The sequence below is a fragment of the Lagopus leucura genome, unplaced genomic scaffold, assembly GCF_019238085.1.
Source record: "Lagopus leucura isolate 7727_CA_CO unplaced genomic scaffold, USGS_WTPT01 Super-Scaffold_100001, whole genome shotgun sequence".
NCBI classification, from domain to species: Eukaryota; Metazoa; Chordata; class Aves; order Galliformes; family Phasianidae; genus Lagopus; species Lagopus leucura.
The window spans coordinates 54,549,068-54,567,061 of NW_024962262.1; the positions used below are offsets into that span (position 1 = coordinate 54,549,068).

Here is a 17,994-nt window from a genome sequence, read left to right on the forward strand (position 1 = left end):
GAATAAAGTTCTTAAGATCATCAAAACTACATTTCTCCTTGATAAAAGCATGTGACTTCTCAGAGCTTACCAATATTTTTTAAATTATCTGCAGTAGTTCCTGATCTCTGGTCAGAATATTCAGGAACATTTGCACCATGCACTTGAAATTTACACTTTACAGCAAATCCATCATCTGTGAAGCACACAGACTGCTCATATTTACTGATTCTTCTCTCATCCCTTTATCTTAACCCCCATTATTCACAGTATTCTCTGTGTTCAGTTGATTCCTCTTCAATACTGATAATTTGAACAACCAAATCAAATGTGTTTTTCAATGGGATTTCTTCTGCAGGAAAATTATTTTCCCATTGAGTCTCTATTCGCTCTGTGTTGCATTTTACCCTAACACATAAGTAATTGTAAATGTTGTTAAAGAACACATAAGACAGATAAAAGCAGAAGCTTTAAAGTGTTATGAATAATAAATGCTTCTGATCCACGTAAAAATTTTCAGGCACGCAAAATTCACCAAACATATAATGAAACATTCCTGCTAAGAATGGGAAAAGAAACAGAAAATAAACACAGTTTTATCTGAAATACATGTTGGAAATGTAACAGCATGTATCACAGTCATGCTCTTTGAAGAATGGTACATAAATTGCCAATTAATCCAAAAGTTTTATATCACAAAATTGACCATCTGGGGTCTCTTTCTGGTTAATTTCTGCACTCATCTAGGGCTATATCAGTTGCTAATGTAGATATAGCAAATAGAGTTGGTCACAGTGATTAAAAGAAATGAGGTAAAAGTTAAAAATGGATAAATGAAGGTATTGATTTAAAATTTGCAAAAAATGATACATGAGATCTGTGTATTATATTAAAATGTCCCACAGATGAAAAGCTTATTAGCTCTCTGTTTTCTGAGAAGGAAGCCTTGCCATTTTCTTAGAAGGGAAAGTGATGCTGTGTACCTGGGGGCTATTGACTCCAGTGAGCGCAATGTAGCTGATGAGCTACTGGAGTTCAGAATTAACTAATTATATATTTAGTATTTTAGCCTAAAAGAAATCCTCTTTTGACATGACCAGTGTATATTAAGGAATATTCCTTGCTTTCTAGCAGTTTGCACTAAATATCTCATTATTAATTTGCTGAGCAGTCTTGCTAGGTTCATAATTTTCCAGCAATATCTGCATGGATTTTGTTCATTTGAATTCATTTCTAGAATCATCTTGCTTGGCGTACAAACTCCTATGACTATTTTTAAAAAGTATGTCCTGTGGGGAGTGAAAAAAAAAAGAAAAACAAGTAGTCCCATTTAATAATATGTTTCATGTTTGTTTATCTCTTTGCAATTTTGATATATGAAAATATCTACATGCAACTTTGCTGCTGCATCTTGATAAATCAGCATTCTGAAAATCAATTTCAATGATTTCTTTCTGCATCCTCCTGCTAACTCTCAATCCTGTCCACACCCCCAGATTTTCTTTCTAAAGCCTTTTGGTTCTGGTGCCAATCAATCCACCTTCAGGAAACAACTGTTCAGTGAAGAAGTACCATCTGACATATTCTTGCAAAGCACCTCTAGGGTAAACAGTGGCAAATACCAGAAAACTGTTTCTGGTCTAATTTCTCTGAAGAAAAAAGAAAAGGAAGAAAGGAAGGAAGGAAGGAAGGAAGGAAGGAAGGAAGGAAGGAAGGAAGGATTACATACACGTAGCTAAAATTTCTGAGTCATATCTCCTGAAATAAGATGGGACTGTCATCTGCTGCTGATAGCTCTCACTCTGTGTTCTTCCCATTTATCTCTGGTAGGAGATTATTATTTATTAATAATAAATTATGCAGGTATTTTTTGAAGTAACTGGGTGGAAAGCTGGCAGCCCATTTAAGCTAGCAAAGGAAATATATCTTAGCACTATCTTTGTGGATTACCTTGTATGCTTTGTTGACTGTGCACAGCTAATATGGAATAAGAAATGCTAAAGAATTGCAGGAGAAATAAAAAACTTTCTTTTGAAAGGCAACGTAAGAGGTCAGTGAGTAATGACTTATCAATGGACTTTATCTATGTTCCAGTAAAGGAAACTACATCAGTAAGGTCACCTAATATGAAATTTTCTGCTTCCATGAATTAAAAAGAGTGCTCTTTAAAGAAGGATAACAATACTGCTAAATTTTTGCATGTTCTACCATGTTTATTACAACAGCTTGTTTCAAATGCCAAATTTTCTTCTCTCACTGATTTTAAAAAAAAACAAACAAACAAACAAACAAAAAAGAAAAAAACAAAACTGGAAAGAACTGAAAGGATTTACATAAATTTAAAATATGACTAACAGGTATGTCCACAAGTTATTTAAAAGCTTCAGTGTTTGTTAAACAGAAATATGTTACTTTGTGCTCCCAGAGAATCAACTGCATTTGACATTTTATAAGGGCTTTGTCAGAATCTAGTCAAGAAATTCAGCATTCAAACTAGACTATTGTTACTGTAAGATTAAATGTACTTTTCAGATACACTTTTTCCCTAACAAAGTCTGCAACATTTATGTGCTTCACAAGTTCAGTTAACAAGTTTCTGTTAATTATGCCACTACCAAAATAACATAAGGACACTTTCCCAGTGTTCTCTATTTGTATGTCCACTGTAATTTCTGTTTCCCTGTCTACTGAGGTTGTGAATACCCCCTCCCTGGAAGCACTCAAGGCAAGGCTGGATTGGGCTTTGAGCAACCTTGTCTAGTGGGAGGTGTCCCTGCCTATAGCAGGGGACTGTAACTAGGAATCTTAAAGGTCCCTTCCAGGGCAAAAACATTCTATGCTTCTATTGTACTGGAATATATGAAAGGAAAAGACCATGTATGCAGCTGTCATGGTTCTATGTTTTTATGGTTTCAGTATTCCACATCAAAACATCATGTAGTGTACGGGGTATTAAAGTGTCACTGCCCCAATCCCCAATAACCCTCATATGCACCATATGAAGAACCTTGTAGCATCATAATAAGGATTTATGAACAGGAGTTTTGTTGCATATTACAAGTGGAAACATCAGTTAAACAAGTACTCCTTGGATTTATATTCCATATAACTCAAACATGCCTCCTAGAAGTTCTATAGTCCTTTCAAGTCCTTTTCTATTGCAAGTCAAAATGGCTTGCAGTTTGTTACACTGATTCTAATCTCTTCAAATTAAAACAGAACAGAGTCAAGATGCTGGTCAAGTGAGAGTGTACCTTTATTTATTAAATGATGAGTGAGGAAAAAGAAAGGAGTGGAAAGGAGAGAAAGGGAGAGGAAGGAAGAGGAAGGAAGAGGAAAGGAGAGGAAAGGACAGGAGAAGAAAGGAGAGAAAAGGAGAGAAAAGGGAAGGAAAAAGGAAAGGCAAGGAAGAAGGCAAGGCAAGGAAGAAGGCAAGGCGAGGAGAGGTGAGGTGAGGTGAGGGGAGGGGAGGAGCAGGGGAGGCAAGGAGAGGAGGAGGGGAAAGGATGGGAGGGGAGGGGAGCGGAGGCGAGGGGAGGGGAGGCGAGGCGTCAACACTACAATTTCTGTGGTGTCCCAAGATCAGCAGTGCCTTTTTGCCGTATGATGATCCCCTCCAAATGAGCCAGGAGATGCTGACAGGTGGAGAGTGTCTGATATCATGCGCCATGTGCATGCTGTGCTGGCTGTGCTTCTTTCTCTGCATGGTGGTCATGGGGGGTCATGGTTGGGAGAGACCCAAAACCACCTCTAACAAGACAACTAACTCCTGGCTTCTCCAAGGTTGGCACAGTTTTGTTTTGTTACTCACCAGTTAGCCGCAAGTCTGTATCTTAACCAAGCAGAAAGAGAGCAAGAATTCACCGTTACAGTTTTGTATGGTGTCATCACGGAGTCTGAGCCAGAAAGAAACACAGCACTTTATTCCCACAGTATCATTTCCACTACAACTGCGCAGTCTATTTCCACATAGTGTGTACCAGCTGACATTGGTAGTACAACTGAATTACTGTACTCTGTCCTGTTACCAGCTGTTCTGAAATGATGCTACAGCAGTGACTGGACTTAACAGAGGAGAAACACAACAAGGAGACACACCTTAAACAAATCTAAAACAAAACCAAAACCCATATCACTTAATCATTTTTAAAAGAAGATTAAGGGGTGACAGTACACAGCTACTCCGGGAACAGAGCTTTGTTCAACTGTCTTTTATTTTTAGTAGCAAAAGCAAAAGTGATTCTCAGTATTTTGAAAATTCAGTAGCAGCAGTATTTCTCATCTCCAGAATGAATCTTTAGTTTTCTTGCTATTAATATTAATTCATTCGAAATCCATGCTCTGTGTTACAGACTCCATGAGTTCAGTGGTCAGATTTACAATCTCTGCCTTGTGGCTGTTTCTCTAATCTGTACCCTTGGGAGGTCTGCGTGAATACCATTTGGTTTATGAAGTGAAAAATTATCCCTGGAAATAAAGCTTGAAATCATTAAAATGTCTGAGATAGCCCTACCACAATGAGCCATCACATTCCTCCAACCACTTCCTCTGAACACTGATTAGATGAAAAAAGCATTTACTCATGGTTGTTGTAATTCAGACACATGGGGCCTGACCAACATTTTTGGCATTGCTACATGCATTTATGAAAGTTACAATAACGCAGAATGCCTGCATAGAGTACTATGGGTGTACACATAAGCAGATAGCAAGTTGCGAGTGAAAATAACTTTTTTGCAAGTAAAAAACTGTTCCTTTTCAATCCAAGATATTCCTCTATCATATACAGTCAACCTGCATAAACTCTGCTCTGAATTCAATCCTTCTTCACCAAATCCTCTCTTCGCTTTAATTCACTGAACTGTAGAGAATGTAATAATAGATTGTTTTAATCATAGAGTAATTTCATCTTGGAATAAGAAATAGCTGTGGTGAGAATCTTTTCCCACTTACTTTGGTAAGAAAATGTATTCCTTGAAACTCAAGAATTGATTAAATGCCCATCACTTCTTACAGCACATCATTAGGGGGACTTTCAATCAATACAGCAAGGTCCCTTTCACCTGTACTGTCACCAAAATGTGGCTTCTGCTTCTAAATGTACCTTTGAACAATGAACTTACAGAATATGGGAAAAAGAGGGACTTTTGTAGGGTGACTTGGTATTTGAACCTTAGAAAGCAAGAGAATAGCAAACAGGATATATACGGACTTGCTCTGACATCACACCTGCTATACCATCATGCAAATTTGCTCTGACAGAAGTGCCAGAATAGTGAAGATGATAATTTAGGGAAGAATATTCCAAGAAGTATCTTTCATTGGTGACACTTCAACTAATTTGAGTCCTAAAAGAAAGAAGACTTGAACCAAGGCTGGTGTGGAACAGCACTTTCCATCTCTGTGGAAATTCACAACTCATTTAGCCCACATTGAGCCTCTGAGACTGAGTGCAACTGCTGTCATAGGATAATTTGCTAATACTCCTAAATATGCATTTCTGCTCCTTTTCTTTCCTCTCCACCTCTCTACATGTGAGTATAACATTGCTTGGCAATTTAAATACTTTCCAAGTATACTTTTTTTTTTTTTTTTTTTTTTTTGGTCTGGAATCTTAGAAACAAAAAATCAGAGAATACCTTCCTGAAAAGAAAATTCAACCCAACACCAGTATGATGTCATGCGAGGAGCCCAGGAAGTCTGCTTTTAGCTCATGATATCAGTTACAGGCTACTGACAGCTGAAATGTTGACAATAGGGTTTTTTTTCCTTTGAAATGGCAGAAATTCTAAACTGTCTTTAGAAATATGCTACTCCAATGACATTTTGGTCAGTTTTGCAGGCTCAGAGTAGCCTGCAAAAACTCAAATTTTGGCTGAGTCCAAAGGATGTAGCCACAGAAAGGCATCTAAGCTATCTTTTACAGAGTACTGACTGATTTTGCAAAGATTTTTTTTCAGTACTTGGAAAAGTGAGTAGAATGTTGTTCTCCCAGAGAGCAAGAGTTTCTTAGGTGTCTATATTCTTATAGTCATGGCAGCTAATTTACTTCCTACAGGAACTATTTATACAAAACTTTCCTTAATGAATGATTTTTTTGCTCACCACTGATTCTAATAACTAAGCAAAAAATTGCTGTCAGAAAACACAAACTTGCATTAACTTTGCTCCATACGAGTACTTACGTATGTATACGAGCCTTTGACACTGTCTCCCACAGCATTCTCCTGCAGAAGCTGGCAGCCAGAGGCTTGGATGGATACACTCTTGGCTGGGTAAGGAGCTGGCTGGAGGGCCGGGCACAGAGAGTGGTGGTGAATGGAGTCAAATCCAGCTGGCGACCGGTCGTGAGTGGTGTTCCCCAGGGGTCGGTGCTGGGGCCTGTCCTCTTCAATATCTTTATTGATGACCTTGATGAGGGCATTGAGTGCACCCTCAGTAAATTCGCAGATGACACCAAATTGGCTGGAAGTGTGGATCTGCCTGGGGGTAGCGAGGCCCTACAGAGGGATCTGGACAGGCTGGAGAGCTGGGCTGGAGCCAATGGGATGAGGTTCAACAAGACCAAATGCCGGGTCCTGCACTTCGGCCACAACAACCCCAGGCGACGCTACAGGCTTGGGGCGGTGTGGCTGGAGGACTGCGTAGAGGAAATGGACCTGGGGGTATTGATTGATGCTCGGCTGAACATGAGCCGACAGTGTGCCCAGGTGGCCAAGAAGGCCAATGGCATCCTGGCTTGCATCAGAAACAGTGTTGCAAGCAGGAGCAGAGAGGTGATTGTTCCCCTATATTCAGCACTCGTGAGGCCGCACCTCGAGTACTGTGTCCAGTTTTGGGCCCCTCACTGCAAGAAAGATATTGAGGCCCTGGAACGTGTTCAAAGGAGGGCAACAAAGCTGGTGAGGGGTCTGGAACACAGGCCATATGAGGAGAGGCTGAAGGAGCTGGGAATGTTCAGCCTGGAGAAGAGGAGGCTCAGGGGAGACCTCATTGCTCTCTATAACTTCCTGAAGGGAGGTTGTAGTGAGCTGGGGGTCGGCCTCTTCTCTTGTGTCATTGGTGATAGGACCAGAGGGAATGGCTTCAAGCTACGGCAGGGGAGATTCAGGCTGGACATGAGGAAGTATTACTTTTCAGAAAGGGTGGTCAGGCACTGGAATGGACTGCCCAGGGAGGTGGTGGAATCGCCGAGCCTGGGGGTGTTCAAGGAAAGGCTGGATGTTGTGTTGAGGGACATGGTTTAGTAGGAGCTATTGGGAATAGGTGAACGGTTGGACTGGGTGATCTTTTAGGTCTTTTCCAACCTTGGTGATTCTATGAAATTCTATGAAATTATATTAGCAGATATAAAGCATCAGGTATTCCATGCTTTTCTAACTGGGCTACTGCCAGTAATGGCTACATAAGACACAGATTCACTGTTCTCAGCTGCTGAGCTGAGGGTAGATCTGATCACGGACAGTCCATTAAAGATCCTTCATGCAGCTGTGTAACTTAAGTATTATAGCAGCTATTCATTTCTGGCTCGAACCAGAAAATATTCCTGTCCTGTCTCCATCCTGCTGAACTGTTTTGCATATTTCCAATTTTTAGTTCTTTTATAGGCTTGTGATAGAGAGTGATTTAATTTCATAATGTGACACTAGGATTAAATGAAAAGTGATAAGTATAGCTTGATAAACACAGAGCACTGATATTTAATGTATTCATCTCCACCCTGCAAGTTTAAAAACAATGATCAGTGATTAGAAAATAAGCTTAGCTTGATTTTATTTATGGAACACAGTTAATGAATCTGTTTTTCACTGAATAATTGCAGTAATTGACTGAAATAGTAGTAGAAAGTGTAACAGTAAACAGGTCAGATCAAGTGCAAATTTAAATGTTTACTCTCTGATGTCTTTTAACCAATTTTTATCTCAACGGACGTGTAGCATTTTCTTGTTGACTTAAATTTTCTTCATATTCCTGTCCAGAATTCAAACATAGGTTTACAGTAATTTTCTGTGGGCAATTACCTTCTATTGCTAGTACAGTTGGTGATCAGATGACAGCATTTTCTTTCTTTCCTTATTGCCCTACAGTGTAAGGATGGCTGTAAAAATAAAAAGTGAAAGTTTGTAAAATCCCTTATGAAGACACCTGATTTTTTCACTCTACATCTTCAAACAAAATTGTGAAATGATGTGGCAGTTTTACATGTTCACAAAATTAATTCACCTTCAGTTTGCCTACAGTGGGAATCCAGAAGCTGTAAAATGGTGCACCATATGTACCACAAGTGACTGCCAGGTATCGATGCCAGTCTGATGAGTACAGATGCCTACTCTGAGGAAATCTGAAGTACTTGTGCATTGAAACATGTTCACAAACTCTTCAGACAGGCTTTCTGTGGGCCTCTATTTCAAACAAACAAAAACAAAAAGAAAAATGAGAGATTTCCCTGAAGATGACACATGTAGGAAAAGAAAATAGCAGTTGCTAGCACTGGCTAAACTTAAATCAGCTAAGGACTGCAAATCATGACAAGTAATTCTGGCCAACTTGGTTTTTAAAATCCTAAGCCTTGATAAACGAGAAAAGCAAAATCTGATCTCCACATCTCTAAGCTTTAGGTTAAATCAATTATCTGAACTGAGTCATCTCAAGTTGCTAAAGGTATAACAACCCTATAAGAGGTTCTCTCTTCTGTCTTCTCTCATTCTATAACATATATAACGAATTATTATTTGAATTTCGTGGATGTTACTGATTCTCAACCTTATCATTGCTAAATTTGCTACTAACTTTGACATTTATTTCTTCTGTTACCAAAATGTACACAGATTTTCAAGCTTGCCCATGCCTTACCAGGAAGAAGTGCAGAGGTCATCAAATTAGAATTAGCCCAAGCTGTAATTTCCACTGAGCACTGTCTTCTGGTCAGGACACATCACGGGTCTCCAGGAAGCAGAGCTTGTTAGTGCAGGCTCAGAGCCATGCTCCTGTGGCAGCAGCACTTCAGGACTTGAGCTAGTTTAGGCCATGCCTGAACCAAAAAAGGATGCCAAATACCAAAAAAAAAAACATCATCTATCAATAAATTCTGAATGTAAGTATGAGCACAGTTGAGTTTTTCAACACATTAATTTATATCAGTAACTTCTACTGAGTATCATGAAAAACACTATGTCAGGCAGCAGAATGAGACCCACGCTACCTTCATAGAGTCATAGAATCATAGAACCATTTGAGTTGGAAGGAACACTTAAAGCACAACAAGTCCAACTCCCCTGCAATGAACAGGGACACCTACAGCTAGAGCAGATTGCTCAGAGCCCCATACAGCCTGACCTTGAGTGTCTCCAGGGATGGGGCATCCTCTAAATCTCTGGTCAGCCTGTTCCAGTGTCTTACCACCTTTACTGTAAAAAACTTCTTCCTTATATCCAAATGAAATTTCCCACCATTCAGTTTGAAACCATTTCCCCTTGTTCTGCCACAGCAGACCCTGCTAAATAGTCTGTGCCCTTTGTAGAGCCCACCTTGAGATACTAACCATCTGTACAAACAATAGAAGATTCCTGTGTTTTAACACTTACCTTATGTATGTGAGCATTGACCATATAATGTACACATTAACATTTGTAATGCAACAGACTGCTTTTTTCATTTTTTGTTAGTTACAAAACCTTATTTGTAACATTTGTAAATGCTCATTCCATTATTTGCAAGCACTAACCAAACACAGATTGTCTGTGCCAAAGGCCAGAGCAGGAAGGTATATCCAGTGGCTGCAATCATCTCAACCTAAAGAGGAAATAAAAAAAGTGCCTGGAAATTTAATTGAAATCTTTAACACAAAGAAAAAACATATAGAGTATTTTGTATTTCTCAAAGGCCAGATTTGCCTTTCTTTAGAAATTCATAATGAAGTAGCTTCAGCAAACCTCCCTCCATCCCTCCCCAAATCTCTTTGCATCAGGTAAAATTGAAATCTTATTAACCTGAGCTAAACATAGCCTGCTTCGACTGGATGGAAGACTTCTACAGGGATAAATGCCATCTCTACAAAGCGTTCTCCCCGGCTGGTCAGGTCCCCAGGTTAATACATATAAATAATGCTTTTGATTTATGTTATAGGCAGCTGTAACAGATGAATGGCTTTAATTTACCAAGCTAGCAAATCAGCATTTTTTTAACAAAAAGTAAATTCCTTCCTTGCCAATGCAATTGAGAAGGCTTAGAAAGGCTTACGACATGGACTCTGTAGCTGATCAGTAACCCAGAGGAACTGTCTCTGTCCCCACTGAAAATAATGGTCTGTTTCTGTGTCTGTTAGTAAAGGTGTGACCTATCAGTTATTGGTGGAAACAAAGTACACAATAAATAAATCCCTCATGGTATTTGTCTGAGTATCTTCTGTATTTGAAATGTCAAACAGAGAACTTTCACTCAAAATTCAGCCTTCCTCATTTCTAATTAATCTCACCAAAATCTTCATCAGAGATGAAGGCTGGAGTGATCTTCCTGCAGCTTTTACCAGCTGGCTTTTACCAAATATTTAGCATTCGCAAATCCACTGAATTCAACTGCTTCAGATGCCAAAATAAGGCTTATGTATGAAATACTAACTTTGACACCATTAAAGGCTGACAGTCTTACAAAGCAAATGCACCAGATCGATAACCCAGAATCAAAGAAGCGTTCTGCTTCCCACTTTCCATACCCATACACAGGAAGATAACCAGGTGTAGTAAGGAAATTATCTGTATCCTGCTTGCTTTTCCTGTTGGTGACGCCACTTTGCCTGTAACTATCACTTAAAATTACTGAAGACTGCATCATCTGAGATAGGTCAGTATGTATATCTGAATAGCTTGGACATAACATATAAACATATGTACAACTACCCCTTAATGCACCTTTCTTATTTGGAAATGCGATGTGTTTGCTTTCTGTTATTACCATCAGATATTTGTTTCACCCCATTTCATCTGGAGTTCGTATAGACATAATAAACATCAGTCCGGATGGTGATCCTCAGATCAGCAGTGCTATAGTCTGAGTCTTCACAGTACCAAAATATCAACAGCCCAAAGTCCTGGTTGTGTGTAACTGAAAGACAGAACTATTGAGACATTTAATCAGGATACTTTTACTGATGGCGATACTCTTCTTAGGCATCCTTTGCAATATGATTTGATGAGAAGAAATAGTACATCTAACAAGAAAAACTTGTTTACTTGTCTTGTTTATTCTTTTATGATAGAAGAACTATCTTTGGTGTTCTACTTCTCCTTTTTTAACCAGTAAGTAAAATAATGTAAACAAAAACCACATATCTCAACCTAGCTCATTCTTTAATGTGGCATTCAACTAATTTCCATTAGGGTCATGTTTATAGTTGAATTTTTAGTTTATTGTCATACATCACATCCAAGCTAATTATGGACTCAGAAAAATAAGAATGCCTGAGTTAGTAGAGAGTGGAGTTTTCAATTAAAATATAAAATATTTTTTTTGGCAAGGATCACAAGATGGTGCTATTACACATGGCCATTGATATCAATCTTCATCCCCTTTTAGATATTTAAATTATTCTTTAATGTAAGAAGAAATATTGTGTTACATTGGAGTGCATTTGAGATTTTGTTTTTCTGAGAATGTTTTTTATAAGTACTTATCTCATTTCCAGGTCTGAGATACAGTTTCTTAGTAAAATAAGTCTGCCAGAGAGTCTGCCACACTGAGTCATTGGAAATGGAAGCAGATAGTTAAAGGTGCCAGGCGCACAATCCTATATAGTTTTAATTTGGGGCTTTCTAGTTCAAAACTCATGAATAAAAAGGCCAAGTTTTTCCATATCTTTTAATCATTGCAAGTGACCAATAATCTAAAATTAAAGCAATGTAACCAAGCTATACAAGGAAATAGACTTGCTATATAATCTGCATAGTGTATCTGGGTTTCATTTTACCACACTGGTTTAATAGCTTATTACAGCAATCCAGCTGGTGTTCCAGGAATAGATCATTTTGCTGCTATGAGTGGGATTTTTTTTGTTCTCACATTTATCAAATATTCTGGCCAGCTGGCAGTCTTTGCATGCTTGGCTTCATACTGCACCAGCCCCAGTGAGTGCAAATAATCTATAAAACCTTGATGTGGAGGATTAGATGGGTTCTAAGAGGACATCTGTGAAAACATGGGTGAAAACCTTTGGAGACTTCTGCAGTCACTTGCCAAAGGTGTGTCTGTTCCTTTTCCACATGGCTGGGTATTATGTAACAACACACAGTAATGCACTTGCCTGCAGAGTCAGAGAAAATAAATTGAAAGCATATAATTAAGCAGCACAGGAATATGGTTTTACCATATGCAGAAAACCATTCAAAACCTGCTGCTTAGTGAAGGGCTCATATGAAAACCAGGGAAAAAAGATCATATTTTCCTGTTGTTTTTGGTTTGTTTTTTTTTTTCCTTTTTTAGTCAGGAGAAAATATGGGATCCTCTTGTCACAGGCTTAACTGAAATTCAGTCCTGGCATTCTGCTCTGCCAACCCAACAAATATCATCACCCTCTAAAGAATGTGGTTAGCCTATGGAGCTTTGATATACAGACTGTAAAGACAACTTTACCAGGGGTTACATTTTAAAACCAAAGAAAACAGAAACACTGATTAAGCTGCTAAACCTTTTTTGCTTTCTTCTGACTTTACCGTCCTTATTCAGTACACTGAAGGTTAGGGGCTTCTACAAAGCAAAGGAACGTGTAAGAAACTTACTCCCATAGTCTGAAAACCTAAAGCACCTACTCCAAACAGGAGAGTGGAGCAGGTGCGCTTTGAGGTTATGACTGAAATGCAAACAAAAATAAAAGAAGGAGCATCACACTGTGACCCATCAGAAGTCTAGTAAACATCCTCAGGTGCTGTTGTTTAAAGAAGAAATGCAAACTGGGAAAGGAGGGATCCGGTTTGCAATTGAAACTCAAATTGAAGGGTTTATGTGTAGGCATCTTGATTCAAAATTGGGTCCGTAGAGTCAGCACAGCACTAGCAGCAGCAGGGCTCAGCATCCCCATCAAAACAAATGTCTATCACCCCTATCTGTCTTGCAGAGAACATTGCCCAGCCTTGCACTGCACCCCAGGAACATCTGAAGCACCTTCAGGTCCAGCATCATACCTGCCAGCTCCTGAGGAGTGCTATCTCCAGCTGATACAGCACACCTAGCAGCTGGAAGAGTGCTGTTTAAGCTATATGAACTGGACGCTTACCAGAGGGTACAGCTCACACACATTTGGTCTAGTGAGGATATGAGAACTTCCTATGTGAGTGACTGAAGTCGAACAGGAGTGCTCCTGGGGTGTGTGGTCATGCTGAGTCAGATCTGAAAGAAATCTCCTTTCCTGGTACTCCCAGACTGCTTCAGGATGGGAAACAAAGGCTGAAAGGGAAAAGGGGGAAACTATCTTCAGAAGGATAACCAAATTAAAGTGCTAATACCTAGACTTTTCAGGGCAGTTCAAATGGAATTAGACACTTTTTGACTGGGCTGCTGAATTTCTTTCTTGATATCTATTTATGGTGAACTGGTTTGAATTTCTCCATTCATTTTCATTGCCTAGACCTTTTTTTAGTATAACAAGAATCTGGACACAAGTAGATCCCAAATGTGTCCCAGTCTGGAAACAGATCCCCTCCATCCAAGAGTGTCCAAATGCAATATTAAAAAGTATGTGGCAGGAACTGAACAGGTGCTGCTACAAATTGAAACCTAGGAGCACGTGTAACATATGGATAGGGCAATTAGTGAGTTAAATGTGTGTGAAGGAAGATGACTGCCAACAGCAAACGCATGTTATAGCGTATATGGGCCTGGTTGCACTCCCAGAAAGGAGAGACACCCTACCCAAGTGCCATGTTATTGCTCATCCACTATGAGTGAAGTGAAGACCACGATTTGTGCCCCCAGGAGCAGGAGCTCCAGAGGAGGCACCAGGATCACTGGTGGCTCAACTGAAGAGACTGGGTTACCTTTTGTTCCCTGTGAGCTGGGCTATCTCAGAAACAGCAAGATGCATCAGTACTTACCTCAGGATAAGATATGCACTCTCATTAACAGATTAGTAATAGTTCTAGCTTTCAGCAGCATATTTTCAGTCCCAAAGAACTTTTGTATCTTATTGGCTTATATTAGATGCCTTGTACAACTTTTTTCAAAGTCAGATACCATCCACAGTATGAATTGTACTGTTTAATGCACTCAGAGCAGATATTTATTTTTATTTACTTTTTATTTATTTATTTTTTCCCATCTTCCTGCTGGGGAACAGTGCAAATAAAAAAATGCATGCAAAAAAAGAAGATGACGTCTAGTCTTTTTAAAAATGTGGTCTAAAACTGAATTTTAAAAATAATTTGAAATCAAGCTGAGTGAGAAGACAAATGTAAATCTAACGTAGGAAAGTTTAGAAACATTTTTCAAAAACAAATATTTTCACATTTCCATTTTTAAGCCTCAATACAGTTTTGGCTTTGAGTATCAATTTCACAGTTACTATATTATATATTTTTAATTATTTTATATTTCTTCTGTAAAAGAGAACTTCTATGAATCCATCTCAGAATAATGGATTTTCTAGTTTATGCTGAGGATAATGTTTTCCTTATTTATGGAGATCTGGGAAAGCCATTTTCGAATATCATACTTTCTTGATAGACAATTTAATGTATAGGCCATGACCCAAATGCTTAAAACATTTTAGCAGCATCACTGCAAACCAATATGTTTCTAATAACATAGACTCACAGCACATGCATTTTGGCAGATAATTCTTTAGTGTGTTGTTCAGCAGAAGTAAACATTTGCCAGTAAAGTGAAAAGTTCTAAAGCTGTCGTATATAACCCACCAAAATCTTATAGGTTGTTTCTTCAGGATTTGTCCCTGTTTCTTGCTGCTCAGCTCACTTGTGAAAGGGAAAGAAAAAAAAAAAAGGAAGAAAAACCCTGAAACTAAAAATTAAATATTGATCCATGTGAAAAATTGCTTTAGCTCTGTGAAGAAAGAAGGCAGATTTTCTACAAGACAAAGGCCAGGTCAATGTCGGGAATCAGCAGATGCTGCTCAGTTGAACTATTAGTTGAAATAATTGCATCTGCAGGGGATTGGGTTTGTCTGCGAAGAATATGGGAATCTCTAAATTAAAGGGATATACTTTAACAGAGAGGATATGCACATTCACCCTAATAGAGGGTAATATATTAAATGCAAGGAGAAACCAATGTGGCATTTCTGATTTTCCTGTACATAATTTTAAGAATATTTGAATGATTTTATTTATTAAAAGATCTTAATATTGTCTCTGCAAAACTCAAGCAGCACTAAAATTCTGTAGTCTAGACTTTTCTGTAGCAAGGATTGTCCTGGGAGTGGGACATTCTTTTGGTTTTAAACTGAGAAGTTATCAAACCATATTATCAAGCATTTCTGTCTCTCATTAGAAATGAAATACATATTGTTAAGTCTGAATTAGAAAGAAATTTGAGAGGTTTGATGTACATGTGCACGAGAAAACTGTAAACAAAAAATTAGTGCAGGTGGGAATGACAGCAAAATTGTAAGGTATGAAAGAACCTCCCTCCTGAAAATATTGGATGATGTTGACAAACCAAATAATCTTTTATTTTATAGTATTGGGATTCTTTATGTTTCACATAAAACTCAAGGATTACCTGAAAACACAAGTATTCTCAGAAAAACAGGGACACCTTGCAGAGTTGTAAAGCTTTAACCCAGATTTAATCTTCTCCAGTATGTAAACTTCAGTGTGTCCCTTTTAGAGATCTGGACTATCAGCAATCTGACTCTCAGTTTTGGATTTAGTCAGCTAAACAACATAAACAGAATGAGTACCTTTATTTAATTCTGCATTCAGCATTAAGATACTATCCTTCTTTTGCACAAATTTCACTTTGTAATATTGTGAAGATTTTTATGGCCATACTGAAAACAAAAGACATCTTCTACTGTGTAATATGAAGATGCTGATAAGTCCTGAGTTTCCTAAGCATAAATCTATTAGAAATTCTACTTATTTTAAGACAGGAGCTTTTCTAGAGATATTACTGAAAGCAAGGCACGATTTTTTAACTTCGTCCTTGTCTTACTGCTTTTCCTACCCTCATTTCCTTCGTCTTTTCACTTACAAAGTAAAATTCACACACAGGACTGAATTTTCAAACTGTTGTGCCATGATTTCATCTTTGCCTCTTCTGCTGACTTCTTAATGGGAGCTATCTGGGAAAAATCCCAAATAGCTTTATGAAAATGTAGCCTTCTGCAGCTTTCTCTGTGAGTGACAAGGGCAACGATTGCAGAGGTGGGAGGTAAGAGATAGATAATAAGGAATTTCAACTCAGAGTATCTTTATGACACATGAAAGGTGAATTGAAAATGCTTTCATTTGGAAATTAATTTTCATGGCTTTTAAGGTGATTGATGAGATGACTCAGATCTACCCAGCAGTGGTCACTGTGTTGTAACAGCAGAAAGCTTGCAGAGTGAGCGTATGTATCATGCATTTTACAGCTACAGCTGTCTGTCCACCTATTTAAATGTATCTGAACAACTAAAAGTATTGCATTACTAGGATACAAAAACAGTTAATTGGAATCTTGTGAATAAATATATATTTTTTTTCCACAAGCAAAGTAAGTGTGTTAAAAATAGGACCTGCTACATCATGGAGGCACCAGTTTCAGGAAGAAAGAACAGATGAAAGTTAGTCACATGTGGAGAAGATGAGGGGAATGGAAAAATGGTGAGCATGAGGGTGGGCCTCAAACTTAACCCAGAATCCACAAGAGCCTAATGGCGGAGACACTTATCTGAAGCATAGGAGATCAAGGTTCAAGTCTTTGGTCTTTTGGTTCAAATAGGTTTGAACTTGGATTTCCCATGTTAGTTGGCTGAACTCAGTCAGCCTTCCCCAGTGCAAAGGGAGCCTGGGAAGGTCAGGCCAAATCAGTCAAACCCTTATGCCTACTCCTCTGTGATGTGTGAGACCCTGCAGTGCGCTTTGGTCTCAGCTGAGTACTTGGAGATGATAGAAGAATCAGTCTCTCTCTCTTCCACCTTTGTCTTTTTTTCTTTTTTTTTTTCTCTCTCTTCTTCTTATGAGAAGCTTTTAGACGTTCATCCCAGTGTGGGACAGGATTTTTTTTTAATCTTGACAACTTTATTGGAGCAGGGAATAGCCTTTCCACCCAGTTCTATGTGCAAGCATTTCATTTTCCCCTCAGGATATTAAGATCACACTGAATTCTGAATTGAAGATCAAGACTCAGATATGTCTCAGGCTACTTTGAAATTAAGCTTAAATATTCCAATGAATATTTAGCTAAGGATCATTAGGTTTGTAAGAAGTGATCCAACACTACTGTTGATCTGAATGATGAATTTTTTATTGCTTTCCTTCTCATCAATTCTACTTTCAAAGCCTTGAAAATTACATCTCTTTGTGGTTTTGCCTTTTAGTGGTATAGGTTTACAGAAAGCAATACTGAAAAGGAATGTCATGACTGGTATTTAAATGTCGCTGTGCACAGTCCCAGCCGCCTGCCTGTCTGCAGTGGGGATGCTGACAGAGCCCTCCACTCCCATGTCCATGGCCTTTCGGCAGCACCAGGGCTCAGGGAGCATCTCCTCAGCCTCAGCCAAGGCTGAGTTCCCAGGCCTGTTTAAAAAAACACATCTCACAAGGCAGCTAACCCAGCCTTTTGCTTAAAAGCAAGATCAATTATTTTAGAATAACTTCCTCAGGCAGCCTATTCTGGTGCTCCTATTTTTACAGCTGGAAAGTTTTCTTAATGTCTAATTAGAATCTCTCTTGCCATGACTTAAAACCCTTACTTTCTTTTCCAATCCCAGAATGCTTTATTCCTTCCTGTATACAGTAGCCCGGTTTTCTTTCCCAAATAATTTATCCTCTCCTCTCCTCTCCTCTCCTCTCCTCTCCTCTCCTC

The 17,994-nt window shown here is 38.7% G+C and overlaps 2 long non-coding RNA genes across 2 annotated transcripts in view; both read right to left on the minus strand.

Moving 5' to 3' along the window:
* Positions 1-7,928: 7,928 nt before the first annotated feature.
* On the minus strand, positions 7,929-9,039 carry LOC122178419. Its single transcript, XR_006178321.1, has 3 exons — positions 8,833-9,039; positions 8,203-8,381; positions 7,929-8,077 (listed from the first exon to the last, which is right to left on the minus strand). It is a non-coding gene; the product is annotated as an uncharacterized LOC122178419 (long non-coding RNA).
* Positions 9,040-13,012: 3,973 nt separating this feature from the next.
* LOC122178253 overlaps positions 13,013-17,994 on the minus strand; it is a 9,939-nt gene continuing 4,957 nt past the window's right edge. Inside the window, exon 4 of the long non-coding RNA XR_006178260.1 lies at positions 13,013-13,413. This is a non-coding gene — a long non-coding RNA (uncharacterized LOC122178253). The remainder of the gene's footprint in view (positions 13,414-17,994) is intronic.